We start from the raw sequence: 18,221 nt of genomic DNA, 5'->3' as shown, positions 1-18,221 counted from the left end.
AACGATTCTGCAGCGCAATCGTCCAACCTGAAACCAAAGTCCGTCACGACCCCATAAAATCAAACATATCTTGATGTTAAAACATTCATAAATATTCAAAATGTTAAAGTTCTTGGGAAAACACATATGGCCAAATAGGGAATCACTATGGCCATAACTGGTACACTTTCCCTACAATGGTTCTTTTAAAGTTTTAATAAGTTTATTTGCTTTTCCCTTTATTTAAAATTAGATATACCCTTGGTACCACAAAACAATTGTACCGAAGTCTAAAACCATAATCTAATTGCACAGTTAATTAATGATCATGTAGGCAATTCCCGCCTAAGGAAATAAAATAACTCTAGCTGGTTTTGATGTATACATGTGTGCACGACGATGTATGTGTCGGGGGTGGGACATTTCGCATAAAGACGTTTCGCATAAAGACGTTTCGCATAAGGCCGTTTCGCATACGGACATTTGGCATAATGGACTATTGGCATAATCATAATAATATGCCTTCTTTAAAATGCTACATGTTCTTGTATGAAATTGCTTTATGCGAAACGTCCATTATGCCAAACGTCCGTATGCGAAACGTCTTTATGCGAAATGGGTCACCCCCGTATGTGTCATATATACATCTCATATATCCGAACGTAGTTTAAACTATGAAATGATGATCCCATGTGCTTTGGGGTAATCGAGTTCAGTTCGCTTTCCTGCATCGGGGTCTCTCAAGGGGCTCCGCAGCTTGTAGGTTGAAGCGCCCATCTAGCGAATAGGGAGTCGTGGGTTCGATCCCCTCCGGAGCACGTGGTTTCTTTTCGCAGTTTCAATTTCATTTTTTACATTTGACACGTGTTTCGTCGTGTACATGTAAACTTCAAAACGTTAAAAAACCTTATAACAGAATAATCTAATTCCAATTTCCAACTCACTCAAAAGTATTGAGGAGTGCAAAATCATGTCGTGGAAAGAGAACTTTTTTTGAGGTGCTCATATCTGAGATACTAGATATACTAATTTAGCCTTCTGGATCAATGTGCAATCGGTTTTCCTTCCGCTACTTAGAAGTAGCGTTCTAGGTTCCAACCTACTTATATTCTACGAAGTGCCACTGTGTCACACCCGGCGAGAGTACGAGAGAGAAAACTTTCCCATCCATCGAAACGTGGGTGGGTAGCGCAGTCAGTGGCAGCTTCGCTCATCCCACCCACCCTCTCTAGGCAACCGAAAGCCGTAATGTGGGCGCGCGCAAGGACACCTAGCTACCCGCCATTGACTGGGAACGGGGAATCCAGACAGTTCGAGAGCTTTCCGGTCTTGCTCTCGCGTCGCAATCACAGTGCATGTGAATGCACTTCTTGATATGAGATTCTCTTTGTGTTGGCGTGCCATTGCACAGTGGTCGCGCTCCATACAAATGTACAAATCTTACTCAAATTGTTCAAAAATCCTTGTTCATTACAAAATATGATTTTTGAAGCATCTTCAAATCCGTGATTTCTGTCTATTCTTTCAAATGAGACTGGTTGAACTAATTTTGGTTTAGATTTAGTTTGAAAGATTTCAAAAGGATTAATTTTAGCTGAAACCTCCACAGTTGACATGATGGAATAAAGTCAAAATATACATCAATCCATCTCAAATTTTGAAGTATTACTATTCAATACCCAAGTTACCCAGAAAAAATATATGTAAAAGAATTTGCAAACCCAATAGGTATTTTACTATTGACCAGCTTTGAGCCACTCTGTGTCCTCAATCACCCATTCAGAGGTCTGGTTGAAGGGCGGTGAGTTTCTCTCTCTCTGTCTCTCTTTGCACAGCCGCAACTTGGAGACATTTGGTAGTGGTCTGCTCTTTGTCTCGGTGTGATTCCAGCGCGCGTGGTCCGGGATTTTGTAGACAGCTGAGGGGGTGGGTGCAAGAAGGAGGAGGTGGAGCAAGGTCGTAGAGTGTGGGAGCTTTGGCTGGGTTACGCTTCGATCGAGAAACTGGCGGCTCGTTGTCGTAGGTCGTGCTTCTCAAAGATAATTGCACTATTTAGGAGTTGACAGGGGATGATTTTTTTTGTTTTAACATTTAATGGTTTTTTACTTATAAAATCGAACAAATTGGCTTTACTAGATGGAATCAACACAGCATTGGCTTTCACAATACATTGATATTATAGGTAGCCTCATACGTAAAAACTGGAGTTGTTGATTATGGTACAAAATGAAGCACTCGAATGATGAAAAGTAATGATAGTGCTATAATTTTGCATAAAATCTTTCCAGTAAGCATTTTCGTTGATTTTCCTCTCGCGCTCTTGGTTTTTTTTTCCATAAATTCGTCCAAAAAATTCGAATAGATTTTTCATATATTATCCACCAGGAGTTTTATCAAGGAATATTTATGAGATTTATTCTTGATTTTTATTTAAAACCTTTAAAGTTGTTTTTTGAGGATATTTTTTTAATTTTTTTTCAATAATACATTCAACATTCCTTATTGAATTTCCCATCGTGATTTCCCCAGGAATCGTTTCATGGAACGATTTAGCAATTTGAAAAAAAGGAACTAATATATCGTAAAATTCATTTGAAAAAAACCCTTACAATATGTTTCCAAATTCCTTTAGTCTTGAAGAGACTATTTTCAGAACTCCTCTACACTTTTTTTTTTCGGAATCTACCAGAATCTAGCAATTTTTTGTCCAAAAAATTGCTCCAGCAATTCCCGAAGAGATATTGTTAAGAATACCTATCTATATTTTCCAGGGTTAGGTAATTTTTTGCTTAAATTCAAATGTTTATAACTTTTTGAGAAAACGATGAAATAGGATGCATCTGGAATCATTCGACGGTAAATTTGGCCTAGTTTCAGTTAAAAGCAGGGCCATGCATATTGGGCACCAGGTACCGGAGTTGGTCTGAATGTGTAAATAACATTTTTTCTGTCGCCTTTGTTTTTGTGCGATTTGAAGTGGCTCGGGGATACGACTGTGATGATTATGTTCTAGGTTATGGCTTTCAGTATATTATGCTCAAAAACGGATTTTACGCATAATCTTCTATATAAATCAAAAGGGAATGGTGTTTGTATGACACGAAATGGGTACGAACGGGTTACCGGATTTGAATGATTCTTCCTCTGTTTTGTTCGTCTAGGGTTCCGACGTGTTTGTGTGTATAAAAATCCCAGGATATTCACCGAGAAAGTTGAAAAAAACTACCGGCCTTCAAAAAAGGTGACAAACGGAACATACAAAACTATAGAGGAGTAACTTTGTGAATCTATGACAAAAGGTCGACAGGACAGAAGTTTGAAAGAAAAAAGGTCGAAAGGACAAAAGGTCGAAGCACAAAAGGTAGAATATCTATTTTCAAAGAAGGAAAAATCTCCCACGAAGCAAATCATTTTCGACCTTTTGTCCTTTCGACGTTTTGTCTTTCGACCTTTTGTCCACAAACCTATTTTACTAGCCAAAATTAGACGTCTGGGTCCAACAGCTGGATTTAAATCATGGTTGGAATCTTACCCATGCTGTCGTGTCCTCTTCGTCAAGGTCGGTAAAGCGACATCTGACTACTTCTATGCCTGTTCTGGAGTTCCTCAAGGTAGTGGACCGTTACTGCTCTCGATCTTTTTTAACGACATTTGTCTAGTGCTGCCATAGGGTTGCAAGCTTCTCTATGCGGATGACCTTAAAATATTTTTGCTTGTAAGGAACTGCAAAGGATGGTGGACATCTTTAAAGACTGGTGCATGAGAAATAAGCTGACAGCAGGTATTCCTAAATGCTCTATAATATCATTCACGAGGAGGGAAACAAACATAATTAGGAATTACAAAATATCTGGCGTTCAGTTGGAACGAGTCAAACTGTGGAGCACTATTCTGCGATTATTGCTAAAGCCAAAAGAAATCTTGGTTTCATATTTCGAATTGTTACCGAATTCCGTGATCCTTACTGTTTGCGTGCAGTATACACGACTCTGGTACGATCAATACTCGAGTCTGCGTCTATCGTTTGGTGCCCCTATACTGTTGTATGGAGTAGCCGGATTGAAGCTCATTAGATATGCCCTTAGATTTCTTCTCTGGACGAACTCTAACAATTTACCACCCTACAAAGAACGTTGCCGTCTGCTAGGCATGGAAACTTCTTCGAACAGACGCAGTGTATTTCGAGAGCAGCTTTTGTTGGAAAACTCATGCTAAATGCCATTAACTCCCCCTCACTACTACGGCAGATTAGTTTCAACATCCCTTCACGGACACTTAGAAGCCAAGTCCTTCTGTGGCAGGGATATCATCGTACAGATAATGGGCAAAATAAACCTATTAGAGCAATGTGTAACGTTTTCAATAGTGTCGTCAGTATATTTGGTTTTGATGTATCCGTAGATGTTCTTATGAGAAGTTTCAAACAACTTTTATTAGATCTAAATGTTTCTGAAAGTTCATGTAGACTAAGTTGTCAGATGGACTATGTAATAAAAATAATAATAAATAAATAATAATAATATGCAATTAAATGTGCATTGAAGTCATGTTCTGCAACTAAAATTATTTTTTGAACATATGGGTCTGGTTTGTAAAACATGATACAGAACATTGGCAAAGAAATTTCTAAAACTTTTTGTTAAACTATGTTTCGTTTTAATAAGTCCAATAATTTTTAATTTCGAAAAAAAACAGACGTGCGAGACTTCAGCTTGTATTTGGCTCTGCCTAAGAGCATGCCGCTTGAAACAAATTTTAGAGTTAATAAAATAGGTTTACAATTTGATTAAGGTACAGTGGGGGAAGTGTATCAGTGGGGTAAGTGGATCATTTGTCAATATTAAGCCTAAATACTTGGATATGTTGAATGTTTTCGCACCATTGCTTCGTTTTAGGTTATATTCTTACGCCCACACTGATACTATTGCAAAACTGGTACTACACGTACACTAACACAAGCAAACTTGTTAGCTTCAAAAAGTAATTAATTTGAAAATTGTTTTCCATCAATCAAACATCCATTGTATCTCTATCTAAAATCAAATTCTATTATTTTTTTCGACACATGGTGAGCATTTCAGTTCTAATTGAATGAATCATAATGAAAAATATGTCATTTTTATGAATAAATACAAATATATTGGACATGGTACACTTACCCCTACTTTTTGGTGGGGTGGGGTAAGTGGATCAAGAATAATTATCATTTATTGGCAGACTGCTTGGGAGAATTTTAATAAGCTTTAATACCCGCAAATGTTGTTTTCCTTTATTTTGTTCCATTCCCAGCTTGAATTTGTTAAACTGACCATAGAAAATTTGAATTAATCCACCTAAAAGTTTTTTTAACCTTTCTGGTATAAAAAAAAATATAAAAAGAATAATAATTTCAAAATTCACACGAAACTTTTCATGGTTTATCTAAGCTGAGTTGTAAAAGAGCAAAATATACTAATTTTCCAATCGAAAGCATAGTCTCGTACATGATTTGACCATATAAATTGTTCTAGACAGATGATACACATATATTCATAAATAAAACAGAAGGATTTCAGTTTGTTATTCAAATGTAACTAACATTTTTAAACCAAGAGTGCTTTTCGAAAATATCGTTAGGAATAATCCTACAATACTTCTGTATAACTTATGCGTATAAATGGATGAAGTTTCTCCAATTTTTTCTAATTACAATGTTTTTTTTGTTCTAATTAGTATGAACTAATATATACATACTTTTTATTATATTTTGATTAAATAAAGATACTTTTTTAATTTTAAAGTAATGAAATGTGCATTACTAGCACTAATAACAAGTGCGAGGGTAATATCATTCTTAATAGACATAATCATACTACATTTGTTTCGAGAACAGATTTTTTTCAATAGTGATCCACTTACCCCACCATGGTGCGGCAAGTGGATCATTTGGCGCAAATTTTTAAGTCTCTCATTCTCAATACATAACAATCAGAAAAATCGAAATAAATGACGATTTGAAGTACAATAGTCCCTTATTGTTATCCACAGAAAAAAGTTTGAGTTAAACTATTCACGTTAGCTGTACATAACAATGAAGTTGACTATTGATTTTTCTGTATCCACTTACCCCACGGTACCTTATTTCCAAAATGTTTTCTGAAATGAATCAGTATTATAACACCTTTAAATCAATATAATCACCAATGATGTCAGATAAACTAGTGCGAAATATTTGTATATCGAATGTATATCCACTGGGCATCAAATTTCAAGATGATGTTTTCCAGATCATAGTCAATGTACCCCTAATGAACCTCCAAAAATCCCACCGGACATTAATGTAAACATTTCCCAGTGGTTTCCTTGAGGATTTTTTTCTGTGATTTTTACCTAAATTTTCTTCAGGGCTTTTTTTAGATTTTTCTTCTACGAATTCTTTTAAAATGAGGTTATTTCAAGCAATTTTCAAGGATTCTGTAAAGAACTAGAAAAGGACTTTGATAAGATTCCTGAGAGTATTCTGATGAAAGCCCTAAAACAATTCTGACGAGAATTATGACAGGATTTTGTTAAGATTTTTGGTAGAATTCTGATGTGAATCTTGACAGCATCCCAATGATAGTTCTAAGCGGATTCTAATGATAATCTTGAGAGATTCTGTTCTGAATTCTGTAAAAAATCAAATAATAACCCTAAGAGGTTTTTGATTAGAATCCTAGAAGGTATTTAATGGTAATCCTAAAAGGATTCTGCTAAGAATCCCGAGAGAATTTTGATGAGAATAATGAGACGATTCTGATGAGAATTCCAAGAGGATATATATATGAGAATTCCTAGAGAAAAATGATGAGAATCCCGAAAGTATTCTAATGATGAGATAACGATTCCGATGAGAATCCCGAGATAAATCTGATGAGAGTCAGGGAGGGATTATGATTAGAATCCTGAGAGAACTCTGATGAGAACTCCGAGAGTATTCTAATGAGAATCAAGAAAGGATTCTGATGAGATTCTCGAGAGAGTTCTGATAAAAAATTCGAGAGGATTCTGATGAGCATTCCGATAGAATTTTGATGAGAATCCCGAGAGAAATCTCATGAGAATCCTAAGAGGATTCTCATCGGAGGCTCTAGAGGATTCTCATCAGAATCTCGAGTGGATTCTGATGAGATTCTCAAGGGGATTCTGATGAAAATCCCGAGAGAAATCTGATGAGAGTCATGGGAGGATTCTAATAAGAATCCCGAGAGAACTTTCATGAGAATCCAGAGATTATTCTAATGAGAATCATGAGATCTGATGAAAATTCCGAAAGGATATTGATAAGAACCCCGAGAGATATCTGATGAGAATCACGACAGGATTCTGATGAGAGTCCCAAAAGTGTACTACATAAAATTACGGGAGCATTCTGATGAGAATCCGGTAAGGATTATGAAAATTTTGAAACTTGAAGCTTAAAAAGATTTTGATGAGAATCCTGTGTGGATTCCCGAGTAGAAAAACATGGCATACGGATACCAGATTATGGCTTAAGAAGAATCCAGAGAGAAATCTGATGATGATCACAAGAGAATTCTTATAAGAATCTCAAGAGATTTCTGATGTTCTCATTAGAGTATACTCATGATAATCATGAGAGGATTTTGATGAGAATTCCAAGAGGATATTGATAAAAATCCCGAGAGAAATCTGATGAAAATTTTTAGAGTATACTAATGAAAATCCCGAGAGAATTCTGATGAAAAGATTATGAAAATCCTATGAGAATTCTGATCTGGAGCATGACATTTTTTGATTAGAATCCCTAGTGGATTCGCGAGAGCAGAAAAACATGGCATACGAACACCAGATCATGGTTTAAGAATTAAATACCAGCAAACCTTAGTATGGTTTTCCTAAAAAATATCAAAAATCAAAACCAAAAGTGTCTATTTCTAATATCTTAAAAATTACAGACAAAAGTAGTTCAATACTGAATGCATAACAAAAAGTTGTAAAACGATTTACAAAATGATTAAGTCTACGATTGACCACAATAATCAAAGTTGCACTAGCAACAAACATATGTAGCTAGGGAGTAGCTTTCCATTTTCAACATACCGTTTCGGGAACTCCAAACATAATAAAGTCAAAAATGACGCTGACCACGTTCTTAGGAATTTCCTAGTAGGGAGGATTCAAAAGTTACAAGATCTGTGTTCATCTTGGTTAGAGATGGGATTCATGCAATCTCAGTTCAAAAAGTTACCTATGACCATGTAAATGTCGATACTTTCGGTGTCGAACCGTTGAAAGTTTTTTAAAGACACATATTAGCGAAAAGGAATTAGGGGAACTAACGTATTCACGGCAGTCTAAGCCGATATCGCGCTTCTTTTGTAATTATCTCGGACATCAGCAGCCAAATTACGTGTTTATTTGTCTAAATTCATTCATTCATTTCATTTATTTAGTTCACATCTACACAGATAACACTGAATCAACAATTTCACGCCACAATACTCGGTTCGTGGCCGCATCTCTCCATCCTCGGTTCTGCTCCACGCTCGCCAAATCGATACGCACTTGATCCGCTCACCTAGCCCACTGCGCTCCACGCCTTCTTGTACCAACCGGATCCGAAGCGAACACCATCTTTGCAGGGTTGCTGTCCGGCATTCTTGGAACATGCCCTGCCCATCGTATCCTTCCAGCTTTGGCCACCTTCTGGATACTTGGTTCGCCGTAGAGTTGGGCGAGCTCGTGGTTCATCCTTCGCCGCCACACACCGTTCTCCTGCACACCGCCGAAGATCGTCCTAAGCACCCGACGTTCGAAGACTCCGAGTGCTTGCAGGTCCTCCTTGAGCATCGTCCACGTTTCATTCCTGTAGAGGACTACCGGCCTTATGAGCGTTTGGTTGCGGACGTGAATCTTTTTTGATCGCAGCTTCTTCTGGAGGCCATAGTAGGATCGACTTCCACTGATGATGCGCCTCCGTATTTCGCGGCTAACGTTATTGTCAGCCGTTAGCAAGGATCCAAGGTAGACGAACTCGTCGACCACCTCGAAAGTATCCCCGTCTATCGTAACACTGCTATCTAGGCGTGCCCTGTCGCGCTCGGCCCCACCAGCTAGCATGTACTTTTCTTGGCCGCATTCACCACCAGTCCAACTTTTGCTGCCCCGGGTTTTCGGGTGGGTGTACAGGTCTGCCACCTTTTCGAATGTTCGGCCGACGAAGTCCATATCATCCGCAAAGCAAACAAATTGACTGGATCTCGTAAAAATCGTACCCCGGCTGTTAAGTCCAGCTATCCGCATAACATCTTCTAGCGCAATATTGAACAACAGGCACGAAAGTCTATCACCTTGTCGTAGTCCCCGATGGGATCCAAACGAACTGGTATGTTCGCCTGAAACCTCCACACAATTTTGCACACCTTCCATCGTCGCTCTTATCAGTCTCGTGAGCTTCCCGGGAAAGCTGTTCTCGTCCATGATTTTCCATTGCTCTACGCGGTCGTATGCCGCCTTGGAATCGATGAAAAGGTGATGCGTTGGGACCTGATATTCACGACATTTTTGGAGGATTTGCCGTACAGTAAAGATCGGCCGTCAATGAAGCCGGCTTGATAACTTCCCACGAACTCGTTTACTACAGGTGACAGACGACGGAAGATGATCTGGGATAATACTTTGTAGGCCGCATTTAGAATGGTGATCGCTCGAAAGTTCTCACAATCTAACTTGTCGCCTTTCTTGTAGATGGGGCATATTACCCCTTCCTTCCACTCCTCCGGTAGCTGTTCTGTTTCCCAGATTGTGCCTATCAGTCGGTGCAGACAAATGGCCAGCCTCTCCGGACCCATCTTTATGAGTTCAGCTCCAATACCATCCTCACCAGCAGCTTTATTGTTCTTGAGCTGGTGAATGGCATCCTTAACGTCCCTCAAAGTGGGGGCTGGTTGGTTTCCATCTTCCGCAGTACTGACGAAGGCATTTCCTCCGTTGTCCCGTCCTTCATTGCCTGTGCTCTCAGCGCCATTCAGGTGCTCATCGAAGTGCTGCTTCCACCTTTCGATCACCTCACGCTCGTCCGTCAAAATGCTCCCATCCTTATCCCTGCACATCTCGGCTCGCGGCACGAAGCCGTTGCGGGATGCTTTGAGCTTCTGATAGAACTTACGCGTTTCTTGAGACCGGCACAGCTGTTCCATGTCCTCGCACTCCGTTTCCTCCAGGCGGCGTTTTTTCTCCCGAAAGAGTCGGGTCTGCTGTTGCCGTTTCCGTTTATAGCGTTCCACGTTCTGCCGGGTCCCTTGCTGCAGCATGACCGCCCGCGCTGCATTCTTCTCCTCCAAAACCTCCTGGCACTCCTCGTCGAACCAATCGTTCCGTCGACTCCATCCCACGTACCCAACGTTGCTCTCAGCTGCATCGTTGATGGCTGCTTTTACTGTTCTCCAGCAGTCCTCAAGTGGGGCTTCGTCCAGCTGACCCTCTTCCGGTAATGCAGCCTCGAGTTGCTGCGCGTATGCCGCTGCGACATCCGGTTGCATGAGAGCAATTCTCGCTGAAACCAGGCCGCCATCGGCACCCATCGTTAGAATTATTTTATGTCACTGATCGCTAGTTTTTGATAAAACTTAAGGGTGGTCCTTTCTGTTTTCTCAAATTGGTGGACCCCTCATACGCCAGCTAGCTGAACAGTTTGCGAAAAAGCCCATTTTTGATAAATCTTGGGTATTTGTTCACGTGGTTTGTCTCATATTTCGCTTGGAACACATAGCAAACTTAGTGGCATCGTATAGAGAAGGGATATAGCTTTCATTTAAAATCGTAAAAATTTTGGCGGCCATTTTGAATTTGGCCGCCATCTTGAATTTTGTTGGAAAAATCGTTTTTTCACCATTAGCGCACCGCTAGTTTTGAATTCTGAGATCACCATCAGAAAGCTGAGGAAAAATTGCGTAAGACAGACTACAGAAACTAGTTGAGCAATGGTATTTACCCTGTCAAATAAACGATTTTCTTAATCATGTTCTACGACTTTGACGTATATGGCGAGTTCAATCAATACAAACAATTTTTTTTGTACTACAAAGAAACAAGTTTTCAACCTTTGGTGTTTTATCGAGTCGAGTAAAGAATAAAAATATTATTTTAAGTGAAAAATGTGGCGGCCATCTTGGATTTTGACGCCATCTTGGTTTTAAGTAGTAGAATGAGTTTTCACCTTGTTAGCACTCAACATGTTGAATTTCAATGCTACCATCCTACTTATTCTTCTTGTTCTTCTTTTTCCTGACGTTATGTCCCTACTGGAACAGAGCCTACCCCTCAGCTTAACTAGCTTTAAAAACAAATGATCAAACATGATTTTAGACGTTTATTTGCTACTTGAATGATTCCTCTGCATATCTTCGAGTTGAAAAATACCATTATTCCTTTCATTTATTTGGTCTAAACCATTGATAGAAATGAACAATCAGTTGAACAGCTGAGATAAGATAAGAAAAATAGAATCTGATTGTTATTTTTTAACGGAGACCTCATAGTTCAACATGATGAGCTCTGAGATGGTAAAACATCATTTAACTGCTAAAAACCAAGATGGCGTCGAAATCCAAGATGGCCGCCAGATTTTACAAACTCGAAATAATTCACTTGCGTATTGGCATTACGTCCACATTAGAACAAAACCTGCTTCTTATCTATCAATTTCGCTATTTTTCACATGCATGATACTTTATGGTTCAGAAAATCAAGGATGTTTTCTTGCTTCAAAATGTGATATTTCCATTCTAAATCAATGCAGTTTTGTCAATGTTTTACGTTAAAACTACAGATATAACCACAAGACTTACTAATGTCCCGTTGCTCAATCTATAAACTTCACTCAATGAACAACAATGCATATGGTAAAAAAATGTTTGTTTAATACAATCAATGTTTTTGGCCGGTTTTCATTTATTGAATTTATTTATTCATTATTACTGAGTTCAAAGATATGTCGTAGAATTATTCTGTTGTCAGAAATCGCATTATAAAAGAAAATTCCTGTCTAATAATCTGGATTTATAACTAACTAATAAAGCTGAGTATCAGGCTCGGTTCCAGTAGGGACGTAACGTCAAAAAATGAAGAATAATAATAAGAAGATTATACGTAACCTTTTTTATTGGTAGCCACTAAATTCGACATGCTGAGTATCAGGCTCGGTTCCAGTAGGGACGTAACGTCAAAAAATGAAGAATAATAATAAGAAGATTATACGTAACCTTTTTTATTGGTAGCCACTAAATTCGACATGCTGACAAATTCATTGTCCTACTTAAAATCAAGATAGCGTCAAAATCCAAGTTGGCCGCTAGATTTTTTCACTTAAAATAATATTCTTATTCTTTACTCGAATCGAAAAAAACACCAAAGATTGAAAACTTGTTTCTTTGTAGTACAAAAAAAGATTTTTGTATTGATTACACTCGCCATATACGTCAAAATCGTAGAACATGATTTCGAAAATCGCTCATTTGACAGGGTAAATACCATTGCTCACCTAGTTTCTGTAGCCTATCTTACGCAATTTTTCCTCAGCTTTCTGATGGTGATCTCAGAATTCAAAACTAGCGGTGCGCAAATGGTGAAAAAAAGATTTTTCTAACAAAATTCAAGATGGCGGCCAAATTCAAAATGGCCGCCAAATTTAATTCGATTTCAAATGAAAGCTATATCCCTTCTCTATACGATGCCACTAAGTTTGCTATGTGTTCCAAGCGAAATATGAGACATACCACGTGAAGAAATACCCAAGATTTATCAAAATATGGGCTTTTTCGCAAACTTTTCAACTAGCTGGCGTACGAGGGGTCCACCAATTTGAGAAAACAGAAAGGACCACCCTTAAGTTTTATCAAAAACTAGCGATCAGTGACATAAAATTGGAATTCTAACGATGGGTGCCGATGGCGGCCTGGTTTCAGCGAGAATTGCTCATGAGCCGCTCTAGGTCATACCAGGGCGGCCGTCGGTACCGTACGTTGTTAACGACAGAGAGTTTTGGGCGCAGTTTGACCATCACCAGATAGTGGTCAGAGTCGATGTTAGCGCCACGATAGGTCCTGACGTCGATAATGTCGGAGAAGTGCCGACCATTAATCAGAACGTGGTCGATTTGCGATTCTGTCTGCTGTGGTGATCTCCAGGTGTATCGGTATGGAAGGCTGTGCTGGAAGTAGGTGCTACGAATGGCCCTATTCTTGGAGGTGGCAAAATCAATTAGTCGTAGGCCGTTTTCGTTCGTCAGCCGGTGGGCGCTGAACTTTCCAATCGTCGGTCTGAATTCCACCTCCTGGCCAACCTAAGCGTTTAGGTCTCCTATGATGATTTTAATGTCGTGGCTTGGGCAGCTGTCGTACTCGCGTTCAAGCTGCGCGTAAAAAGCGTCTTCATCATCATCAGTGCTTCCGGAGTGAGGGCTGTGCACGTTTATTATGCTGAAGTTGAAGAACCGGCCTTTGATTCTCAAAGCAGAAGCAAACCCCCCCCCCCCCTTCCCTGTCAGCATACGACCAAAGTTCCCACCGGGGGTTGGTTACCCGATCTTTCCTAAGGTTACTCGTACCCCGACCAGTACCGCGAGGAGGTAGGGATTGGCGTTGCTGGACAAGAGGCTAAGGACCGCACAGAGGGGTCTATTTTATTCCTTCAGGTACGCGAGGTACCAATGGTACGCCATGCCCAGCCATTTACCAACCACGTTGTCTACATTCATGCGCTGCTCAATCATCTATCGATTCACATTGACAGACTTGTTGAAATCTCTCTGGAAACGCTTTGGCAACTTTCCCATAAGCGCTGCAGGCGAATCTGTTCGGCAGCTCCAAATCAGTCGCATTTTGAGGCTTGTTCATTTAAATTGGGGACATCTCTAGTAACATTGTTTGGTCCGTCTCGGAAATCTCGTCAGCGGGAAGCTGACAGAGCAAAGTATCATCTGAATATTTTCATTGGTGTGTTTCGATAGAAAAATACTGTGTATTTGACGTTTGAAATTTGATTGCCAATTATAGTCGAATGGTGCCGAAGCCGTAAGTCTCCCTATATGTGTTTTTGATTGTTGAGTTAAACTTAAACAATAGCTTTGTCGACTCTTGTAGTGACGATCCATTCTCATTTTGTTGAAAAATTTATAAAAGCAACATTTCAATGTAAAATGTTTTTCATTTAAATTATACGCTTAAAACAAAAGCATGAAACGAGCTCACCAAATTGTTCAACCATCTTTGACTGAGCTATTTCATCGACAAACAACAAACAAAGGAAAATCACACCGGCAACGTAAAACACCGAACTCACTAGCTTGCAAAAACACTCAGTAAGTTATTGAGTAGGTGATTGTGAATAACAAACCATAATTTGAAAATTTCCAAGTGATCTTCACTTTGGTCATATTATATCGTAAAAAACTAAAAAGTATAACTTATCGGCAGTTTATTTTATTGTGATATTATTATATGGTCTCCATAGCTATCATTATAAATCAATTATAGCAAGTCAAAAATAGATGGTTCATTTTGTTATGTGATTGTGATAGACATGGTATTTTTCCTGATCGGGTTTCATGGAGAATTCTGAGGAGATCCCAATGAAATTCTGTAAAAGATTCTGATGGGAATCCTGAGAGGATTCTGATGAAAATTATGGGATATAAATTGATTTCTCAAGAGCAAAGATTGTAAGTGACAATTCGATGGATTTTTATGTTATCTGGAAGCACATTTTGCTATTTTTTTCTCGTTCAAGTGAAATGGTGTTATGTGTATAAAATTTGCTGCTTTCACTTTACAATTTGTATTAAAAGCAATATCGTAAAAGCTTCAAAGTTGTCTGTATTAAAAGCAGATTTGCGCCACTTACACTTTGCTTCTAACTTTCTTAATTTGAAATAAATACAAAATTCACTGAATTATACATCAGATGTGCCTAAAAGCTTTGCCGCTAAACCTGAAGAGACATTTTTGCACCTTGCTTTATTTGGCAAAGTTCTAAGTCACATTCAAATGTATTCTTTTGCATATTCTGTGTTAGAGGTTTAAAATAAAAAGCACCTAAATTAGTACGAAATAAACAGCTTTTGGAAACATTCTCATAATATCATCAAAACATGGCTTGTATGATAATAGAATATTTATCAGAGGAATATTTTATGTATGATTTATATTGTATCAAATGTAAACAAAATAAGTAGATGAGATAATTCCGATTTATATGTATGTATCATAGGGGTCCATAGAGCCGCAGCGGTAAACGCGTAACTATTCAGCAAGACCAATCTGAGGGTCGTGGGTTCGAATCCCACGACATAGCGTTTCTGCGTTCCTGCCACGCGATATACACGAGCAAAATAGACCGATATGCCGTTAAACAAATGCAAAAATTGTCATTCGGCATAGAAAGCTCTCCGTTGATAACTGTGAAAGTGCTCATAAGAACAGTAAGTTGAGAAGCAGGCTCTATCCCAATTGGGATGTAACGTCACAAAGAAGTAGATGTATACATCACAATCACGATAAAGCTCCAGTAATTAACGATGAACATGTATCGTTACCCTTATCAGAAATCCTATCTTATCACACTGACCTACCTCAACATCTACTAATGATGTAGACCAGACTCCCGATCCCGAAACACAAACACCGTGTGCAACGCAAAAGCAATGCATGTGCTGTTAGTTACTGTCTAGCATGTACCAAATATTTTCCTGGCTTTCACTTGTGCAATGCGCAATAAATGGATTTTCGCTTTGTTGGGAGGAAAATGCAATTTCACAACATGACGAAAGCCTTTTACAACGGATGGTCTTAAATCGATTTTTTCGGTTTTTAGGATGCTGGGCTTCACCATAATAGTAGCTTTTGTTCATCACGCATGCATTCACTTTCTGGATTAAAAGGACCAGGTTCAACAATTGGTAATTGCTCACTTGTTTATTCAAATCCTACCTGTAATCCAATTAGACTGGACTTAATCTGAGATAAATTTGATAAATTACACCACTTGAATCACACTCCCAAAAAGACATGCAGCAGATTGTTCTATCTGAATGGGAACACTAAAACACGATTTTCCCTTATTTATACATTGCATCGCAATGAGAGCGCGGAACAACGTCGGTTGGTTGACGAACAACTTCTAGACGCCAACATACTACAACGGTAAAAACTACACGTATTCGTCCTCCTATTCAGACTGCTAAACTGCAGCCATCTGCCGGTAGTTCGCGAGAGTCCTAATGCACCCACCAACGCTATCCACGAAGGCAACCGGGACATCTTCGGTGTAATGTGACGGCATTTGCTTCTCTGGGAATTTTTCTTCGATTTTCGGTTCTCTCGCAGAACTTTCACCACCTTTCACGCTTCCGTTGAAAGTGGCGTGTTTAGTAATTGGTAGTAGGCTGATGTTACAAGGATGCCGTTCAAGGCTAATATCGCCAGCGGTTCATAAGGTTGAAATAGACACATGGACAAATAGACATATGATGGGGCCTTCCTTAGCTGAGTGGTTAGAGTCCGCGGCTACAAAGCAAAGCCATGCTGAAGGTGTCTGGGCTCGATTCCTAATCGGTCCAGGATCTTTTCGTAACGGAAATTTCTTTGACATCCCTGGGCGGGCATAGAGTATCATCGTACCTGCCACACGATAAACGAATGCGAAAATAACAACTTTTGCAAAGAAAGCTCTCAGTTAATAACTGTGGAAGGGCTCACTAAGCTGAGAAGCAGGCTTTGTCAGGACGAGGACGTAATACCGAGAAGAAGAAGGTGGAGAAAAATAAGGCATACGATACTGTCTTCAAGCAAACCTATGAAAAATAATAATCGGAAACGGAGCCTGTCTGTAGAGTACCGGGGCGCCCTGTACAGTATTGTGGCCTTCCTGCGCTACCCGGAGCAATTGTGCAGGTGACCTTGTGTTTCTCCGTCACAACCTGTTCTATGTTTTCAAGGCGCTATACGACAGTATTGATCGTTTAGAACTATGGAAGATCATGGACGAGCACAGCTTTCCCAGGAAGCTCACAAGATTGATTAGAGCAACGAAATATTGTTTGCAAGATTTTATCAAGTTAATTGATGCTAAACCAAATAAATAATAACAATCACTTACTTATCCCTATTCAGATGCATACCTGCATACGCCCGGTGCATCCGTTGTTTTTTCACTTTCGCCATAAAATCTAAGCCACGACTTTCTCTCAAACAGCCCCACTCTATACCGGGAAGGTCAATGACGTTACGCGCGCCAAATGGCCTCCCGCCGGATACGGATATGGCTGCTGGTGGCTCTCAATTTTTGCTCGCTCACACTCTCCGGAAGCATCTCGCCCAAGGAAGCGTTTGTGCATCTACTAGAGCAAGATGATGGCGGTCGCCACCAGGATGCATGCGTACTGAGCGAGCACCCGAAAATGTGCATCTCGCACCTAGTAGTGGATGCAAGGATGCTCTGCTTCCATAACAACGTGACTGACTACGAAACTGTCGACGAATGTGAGAGGTGGTGGTGGCGGAAAAATTCGAGACTCGACTCGGATGCCGGTAGATAGGTTTGGAACGTTCTGGAACATTGGTTCTCAATCTTTTTGGATGTGCAACTCTTCAGGCTTCCCGAAAGTATCTAATACTTCCAAAAAAAATTATAGAATATTTTGAATTGAATGGTAAAGAGGACGAGCTGTTTAATTTTCAAACAGCTAATAACATACATATAGTAGTTATTAAGGGGCCCAGATAGCCGTAGCGGTAAACGCGCAGCTATTTAGCATGACCAAGCTGAGGGTCGTGGGTTCGAATCCCACCGGTCGAGGATTTTCATCGGGTTGGAAATTTTCTCGACTTCCCAGGGCATAGACTATCTTCGTACCTGCCACACGATATACACATGCAAAAATGGTCATTGGCATAGTTAAGCTCTCACTTAATAACTGGGAAAGTGCTCATAAGAACACTAAGCTGAGGAGCAGGCTCTGTCCCAGTGGGGACGAAACGCCAGAAAGAAGAAGAAGTAGTTATTACTGAAACTTATTTGAAACCTGGATCCAAACTCAAAAGAGATCAAAACTTTTTTGTTTATCTTAATGATCGAATAGATGAAACATGTGGTGGAGTTGCTAGCATCATTTATAGGTGTATAAAAAATCAAGACTTTTCGTCATTTGAAACCAAAGTTTTTGTTTTATCAAACACAGCTTTCAAAAAAAAAAAAAAAATCAA

General features: G+C 39.5%; 1 long non-coding RNA gene across 2 annotated transcripts in view; it reads right to left on the bottom strand.

Annotated features, from left to right (window-relative positions):
• Positions 1-16,234, bottom strand: part of LOC110676709 — a 76,273-nt gene extending 60,039 nt beyond the window's left edge. For both annotated transcript variants that reach the window (XR_002500642.1, XR_002500643.1), the window contains exon 1: positions 15,948-16,234. This is a non-coding gene — a long non-coding RNA (uncharacterized LOC110676709). The remainder of the gene's footprint in view (positions 1-15,947) is intronic.
• Positions 16,235-18,221: the final 1,987 nt, after the last annotated feature.

Source organism: Aedes aegypti, chromosome 2, assembly GCF_002204515.2.
Source record: "Aedes aegypti strain LVP_AGWG chromosome 2, AaegL5.0 Primary Assembly, whole genome shotgun sequence".
NCBI classification, from domain to species: domain Eukaryota; kingdom Metazoa; phylum Arthropoda; class Insecta; order Diptera; family Culicidae; genus Aedes; species Aedes aegypti.
This window is presented reverse-complemented; position numbering and strand designations above follow the sequence as displayed.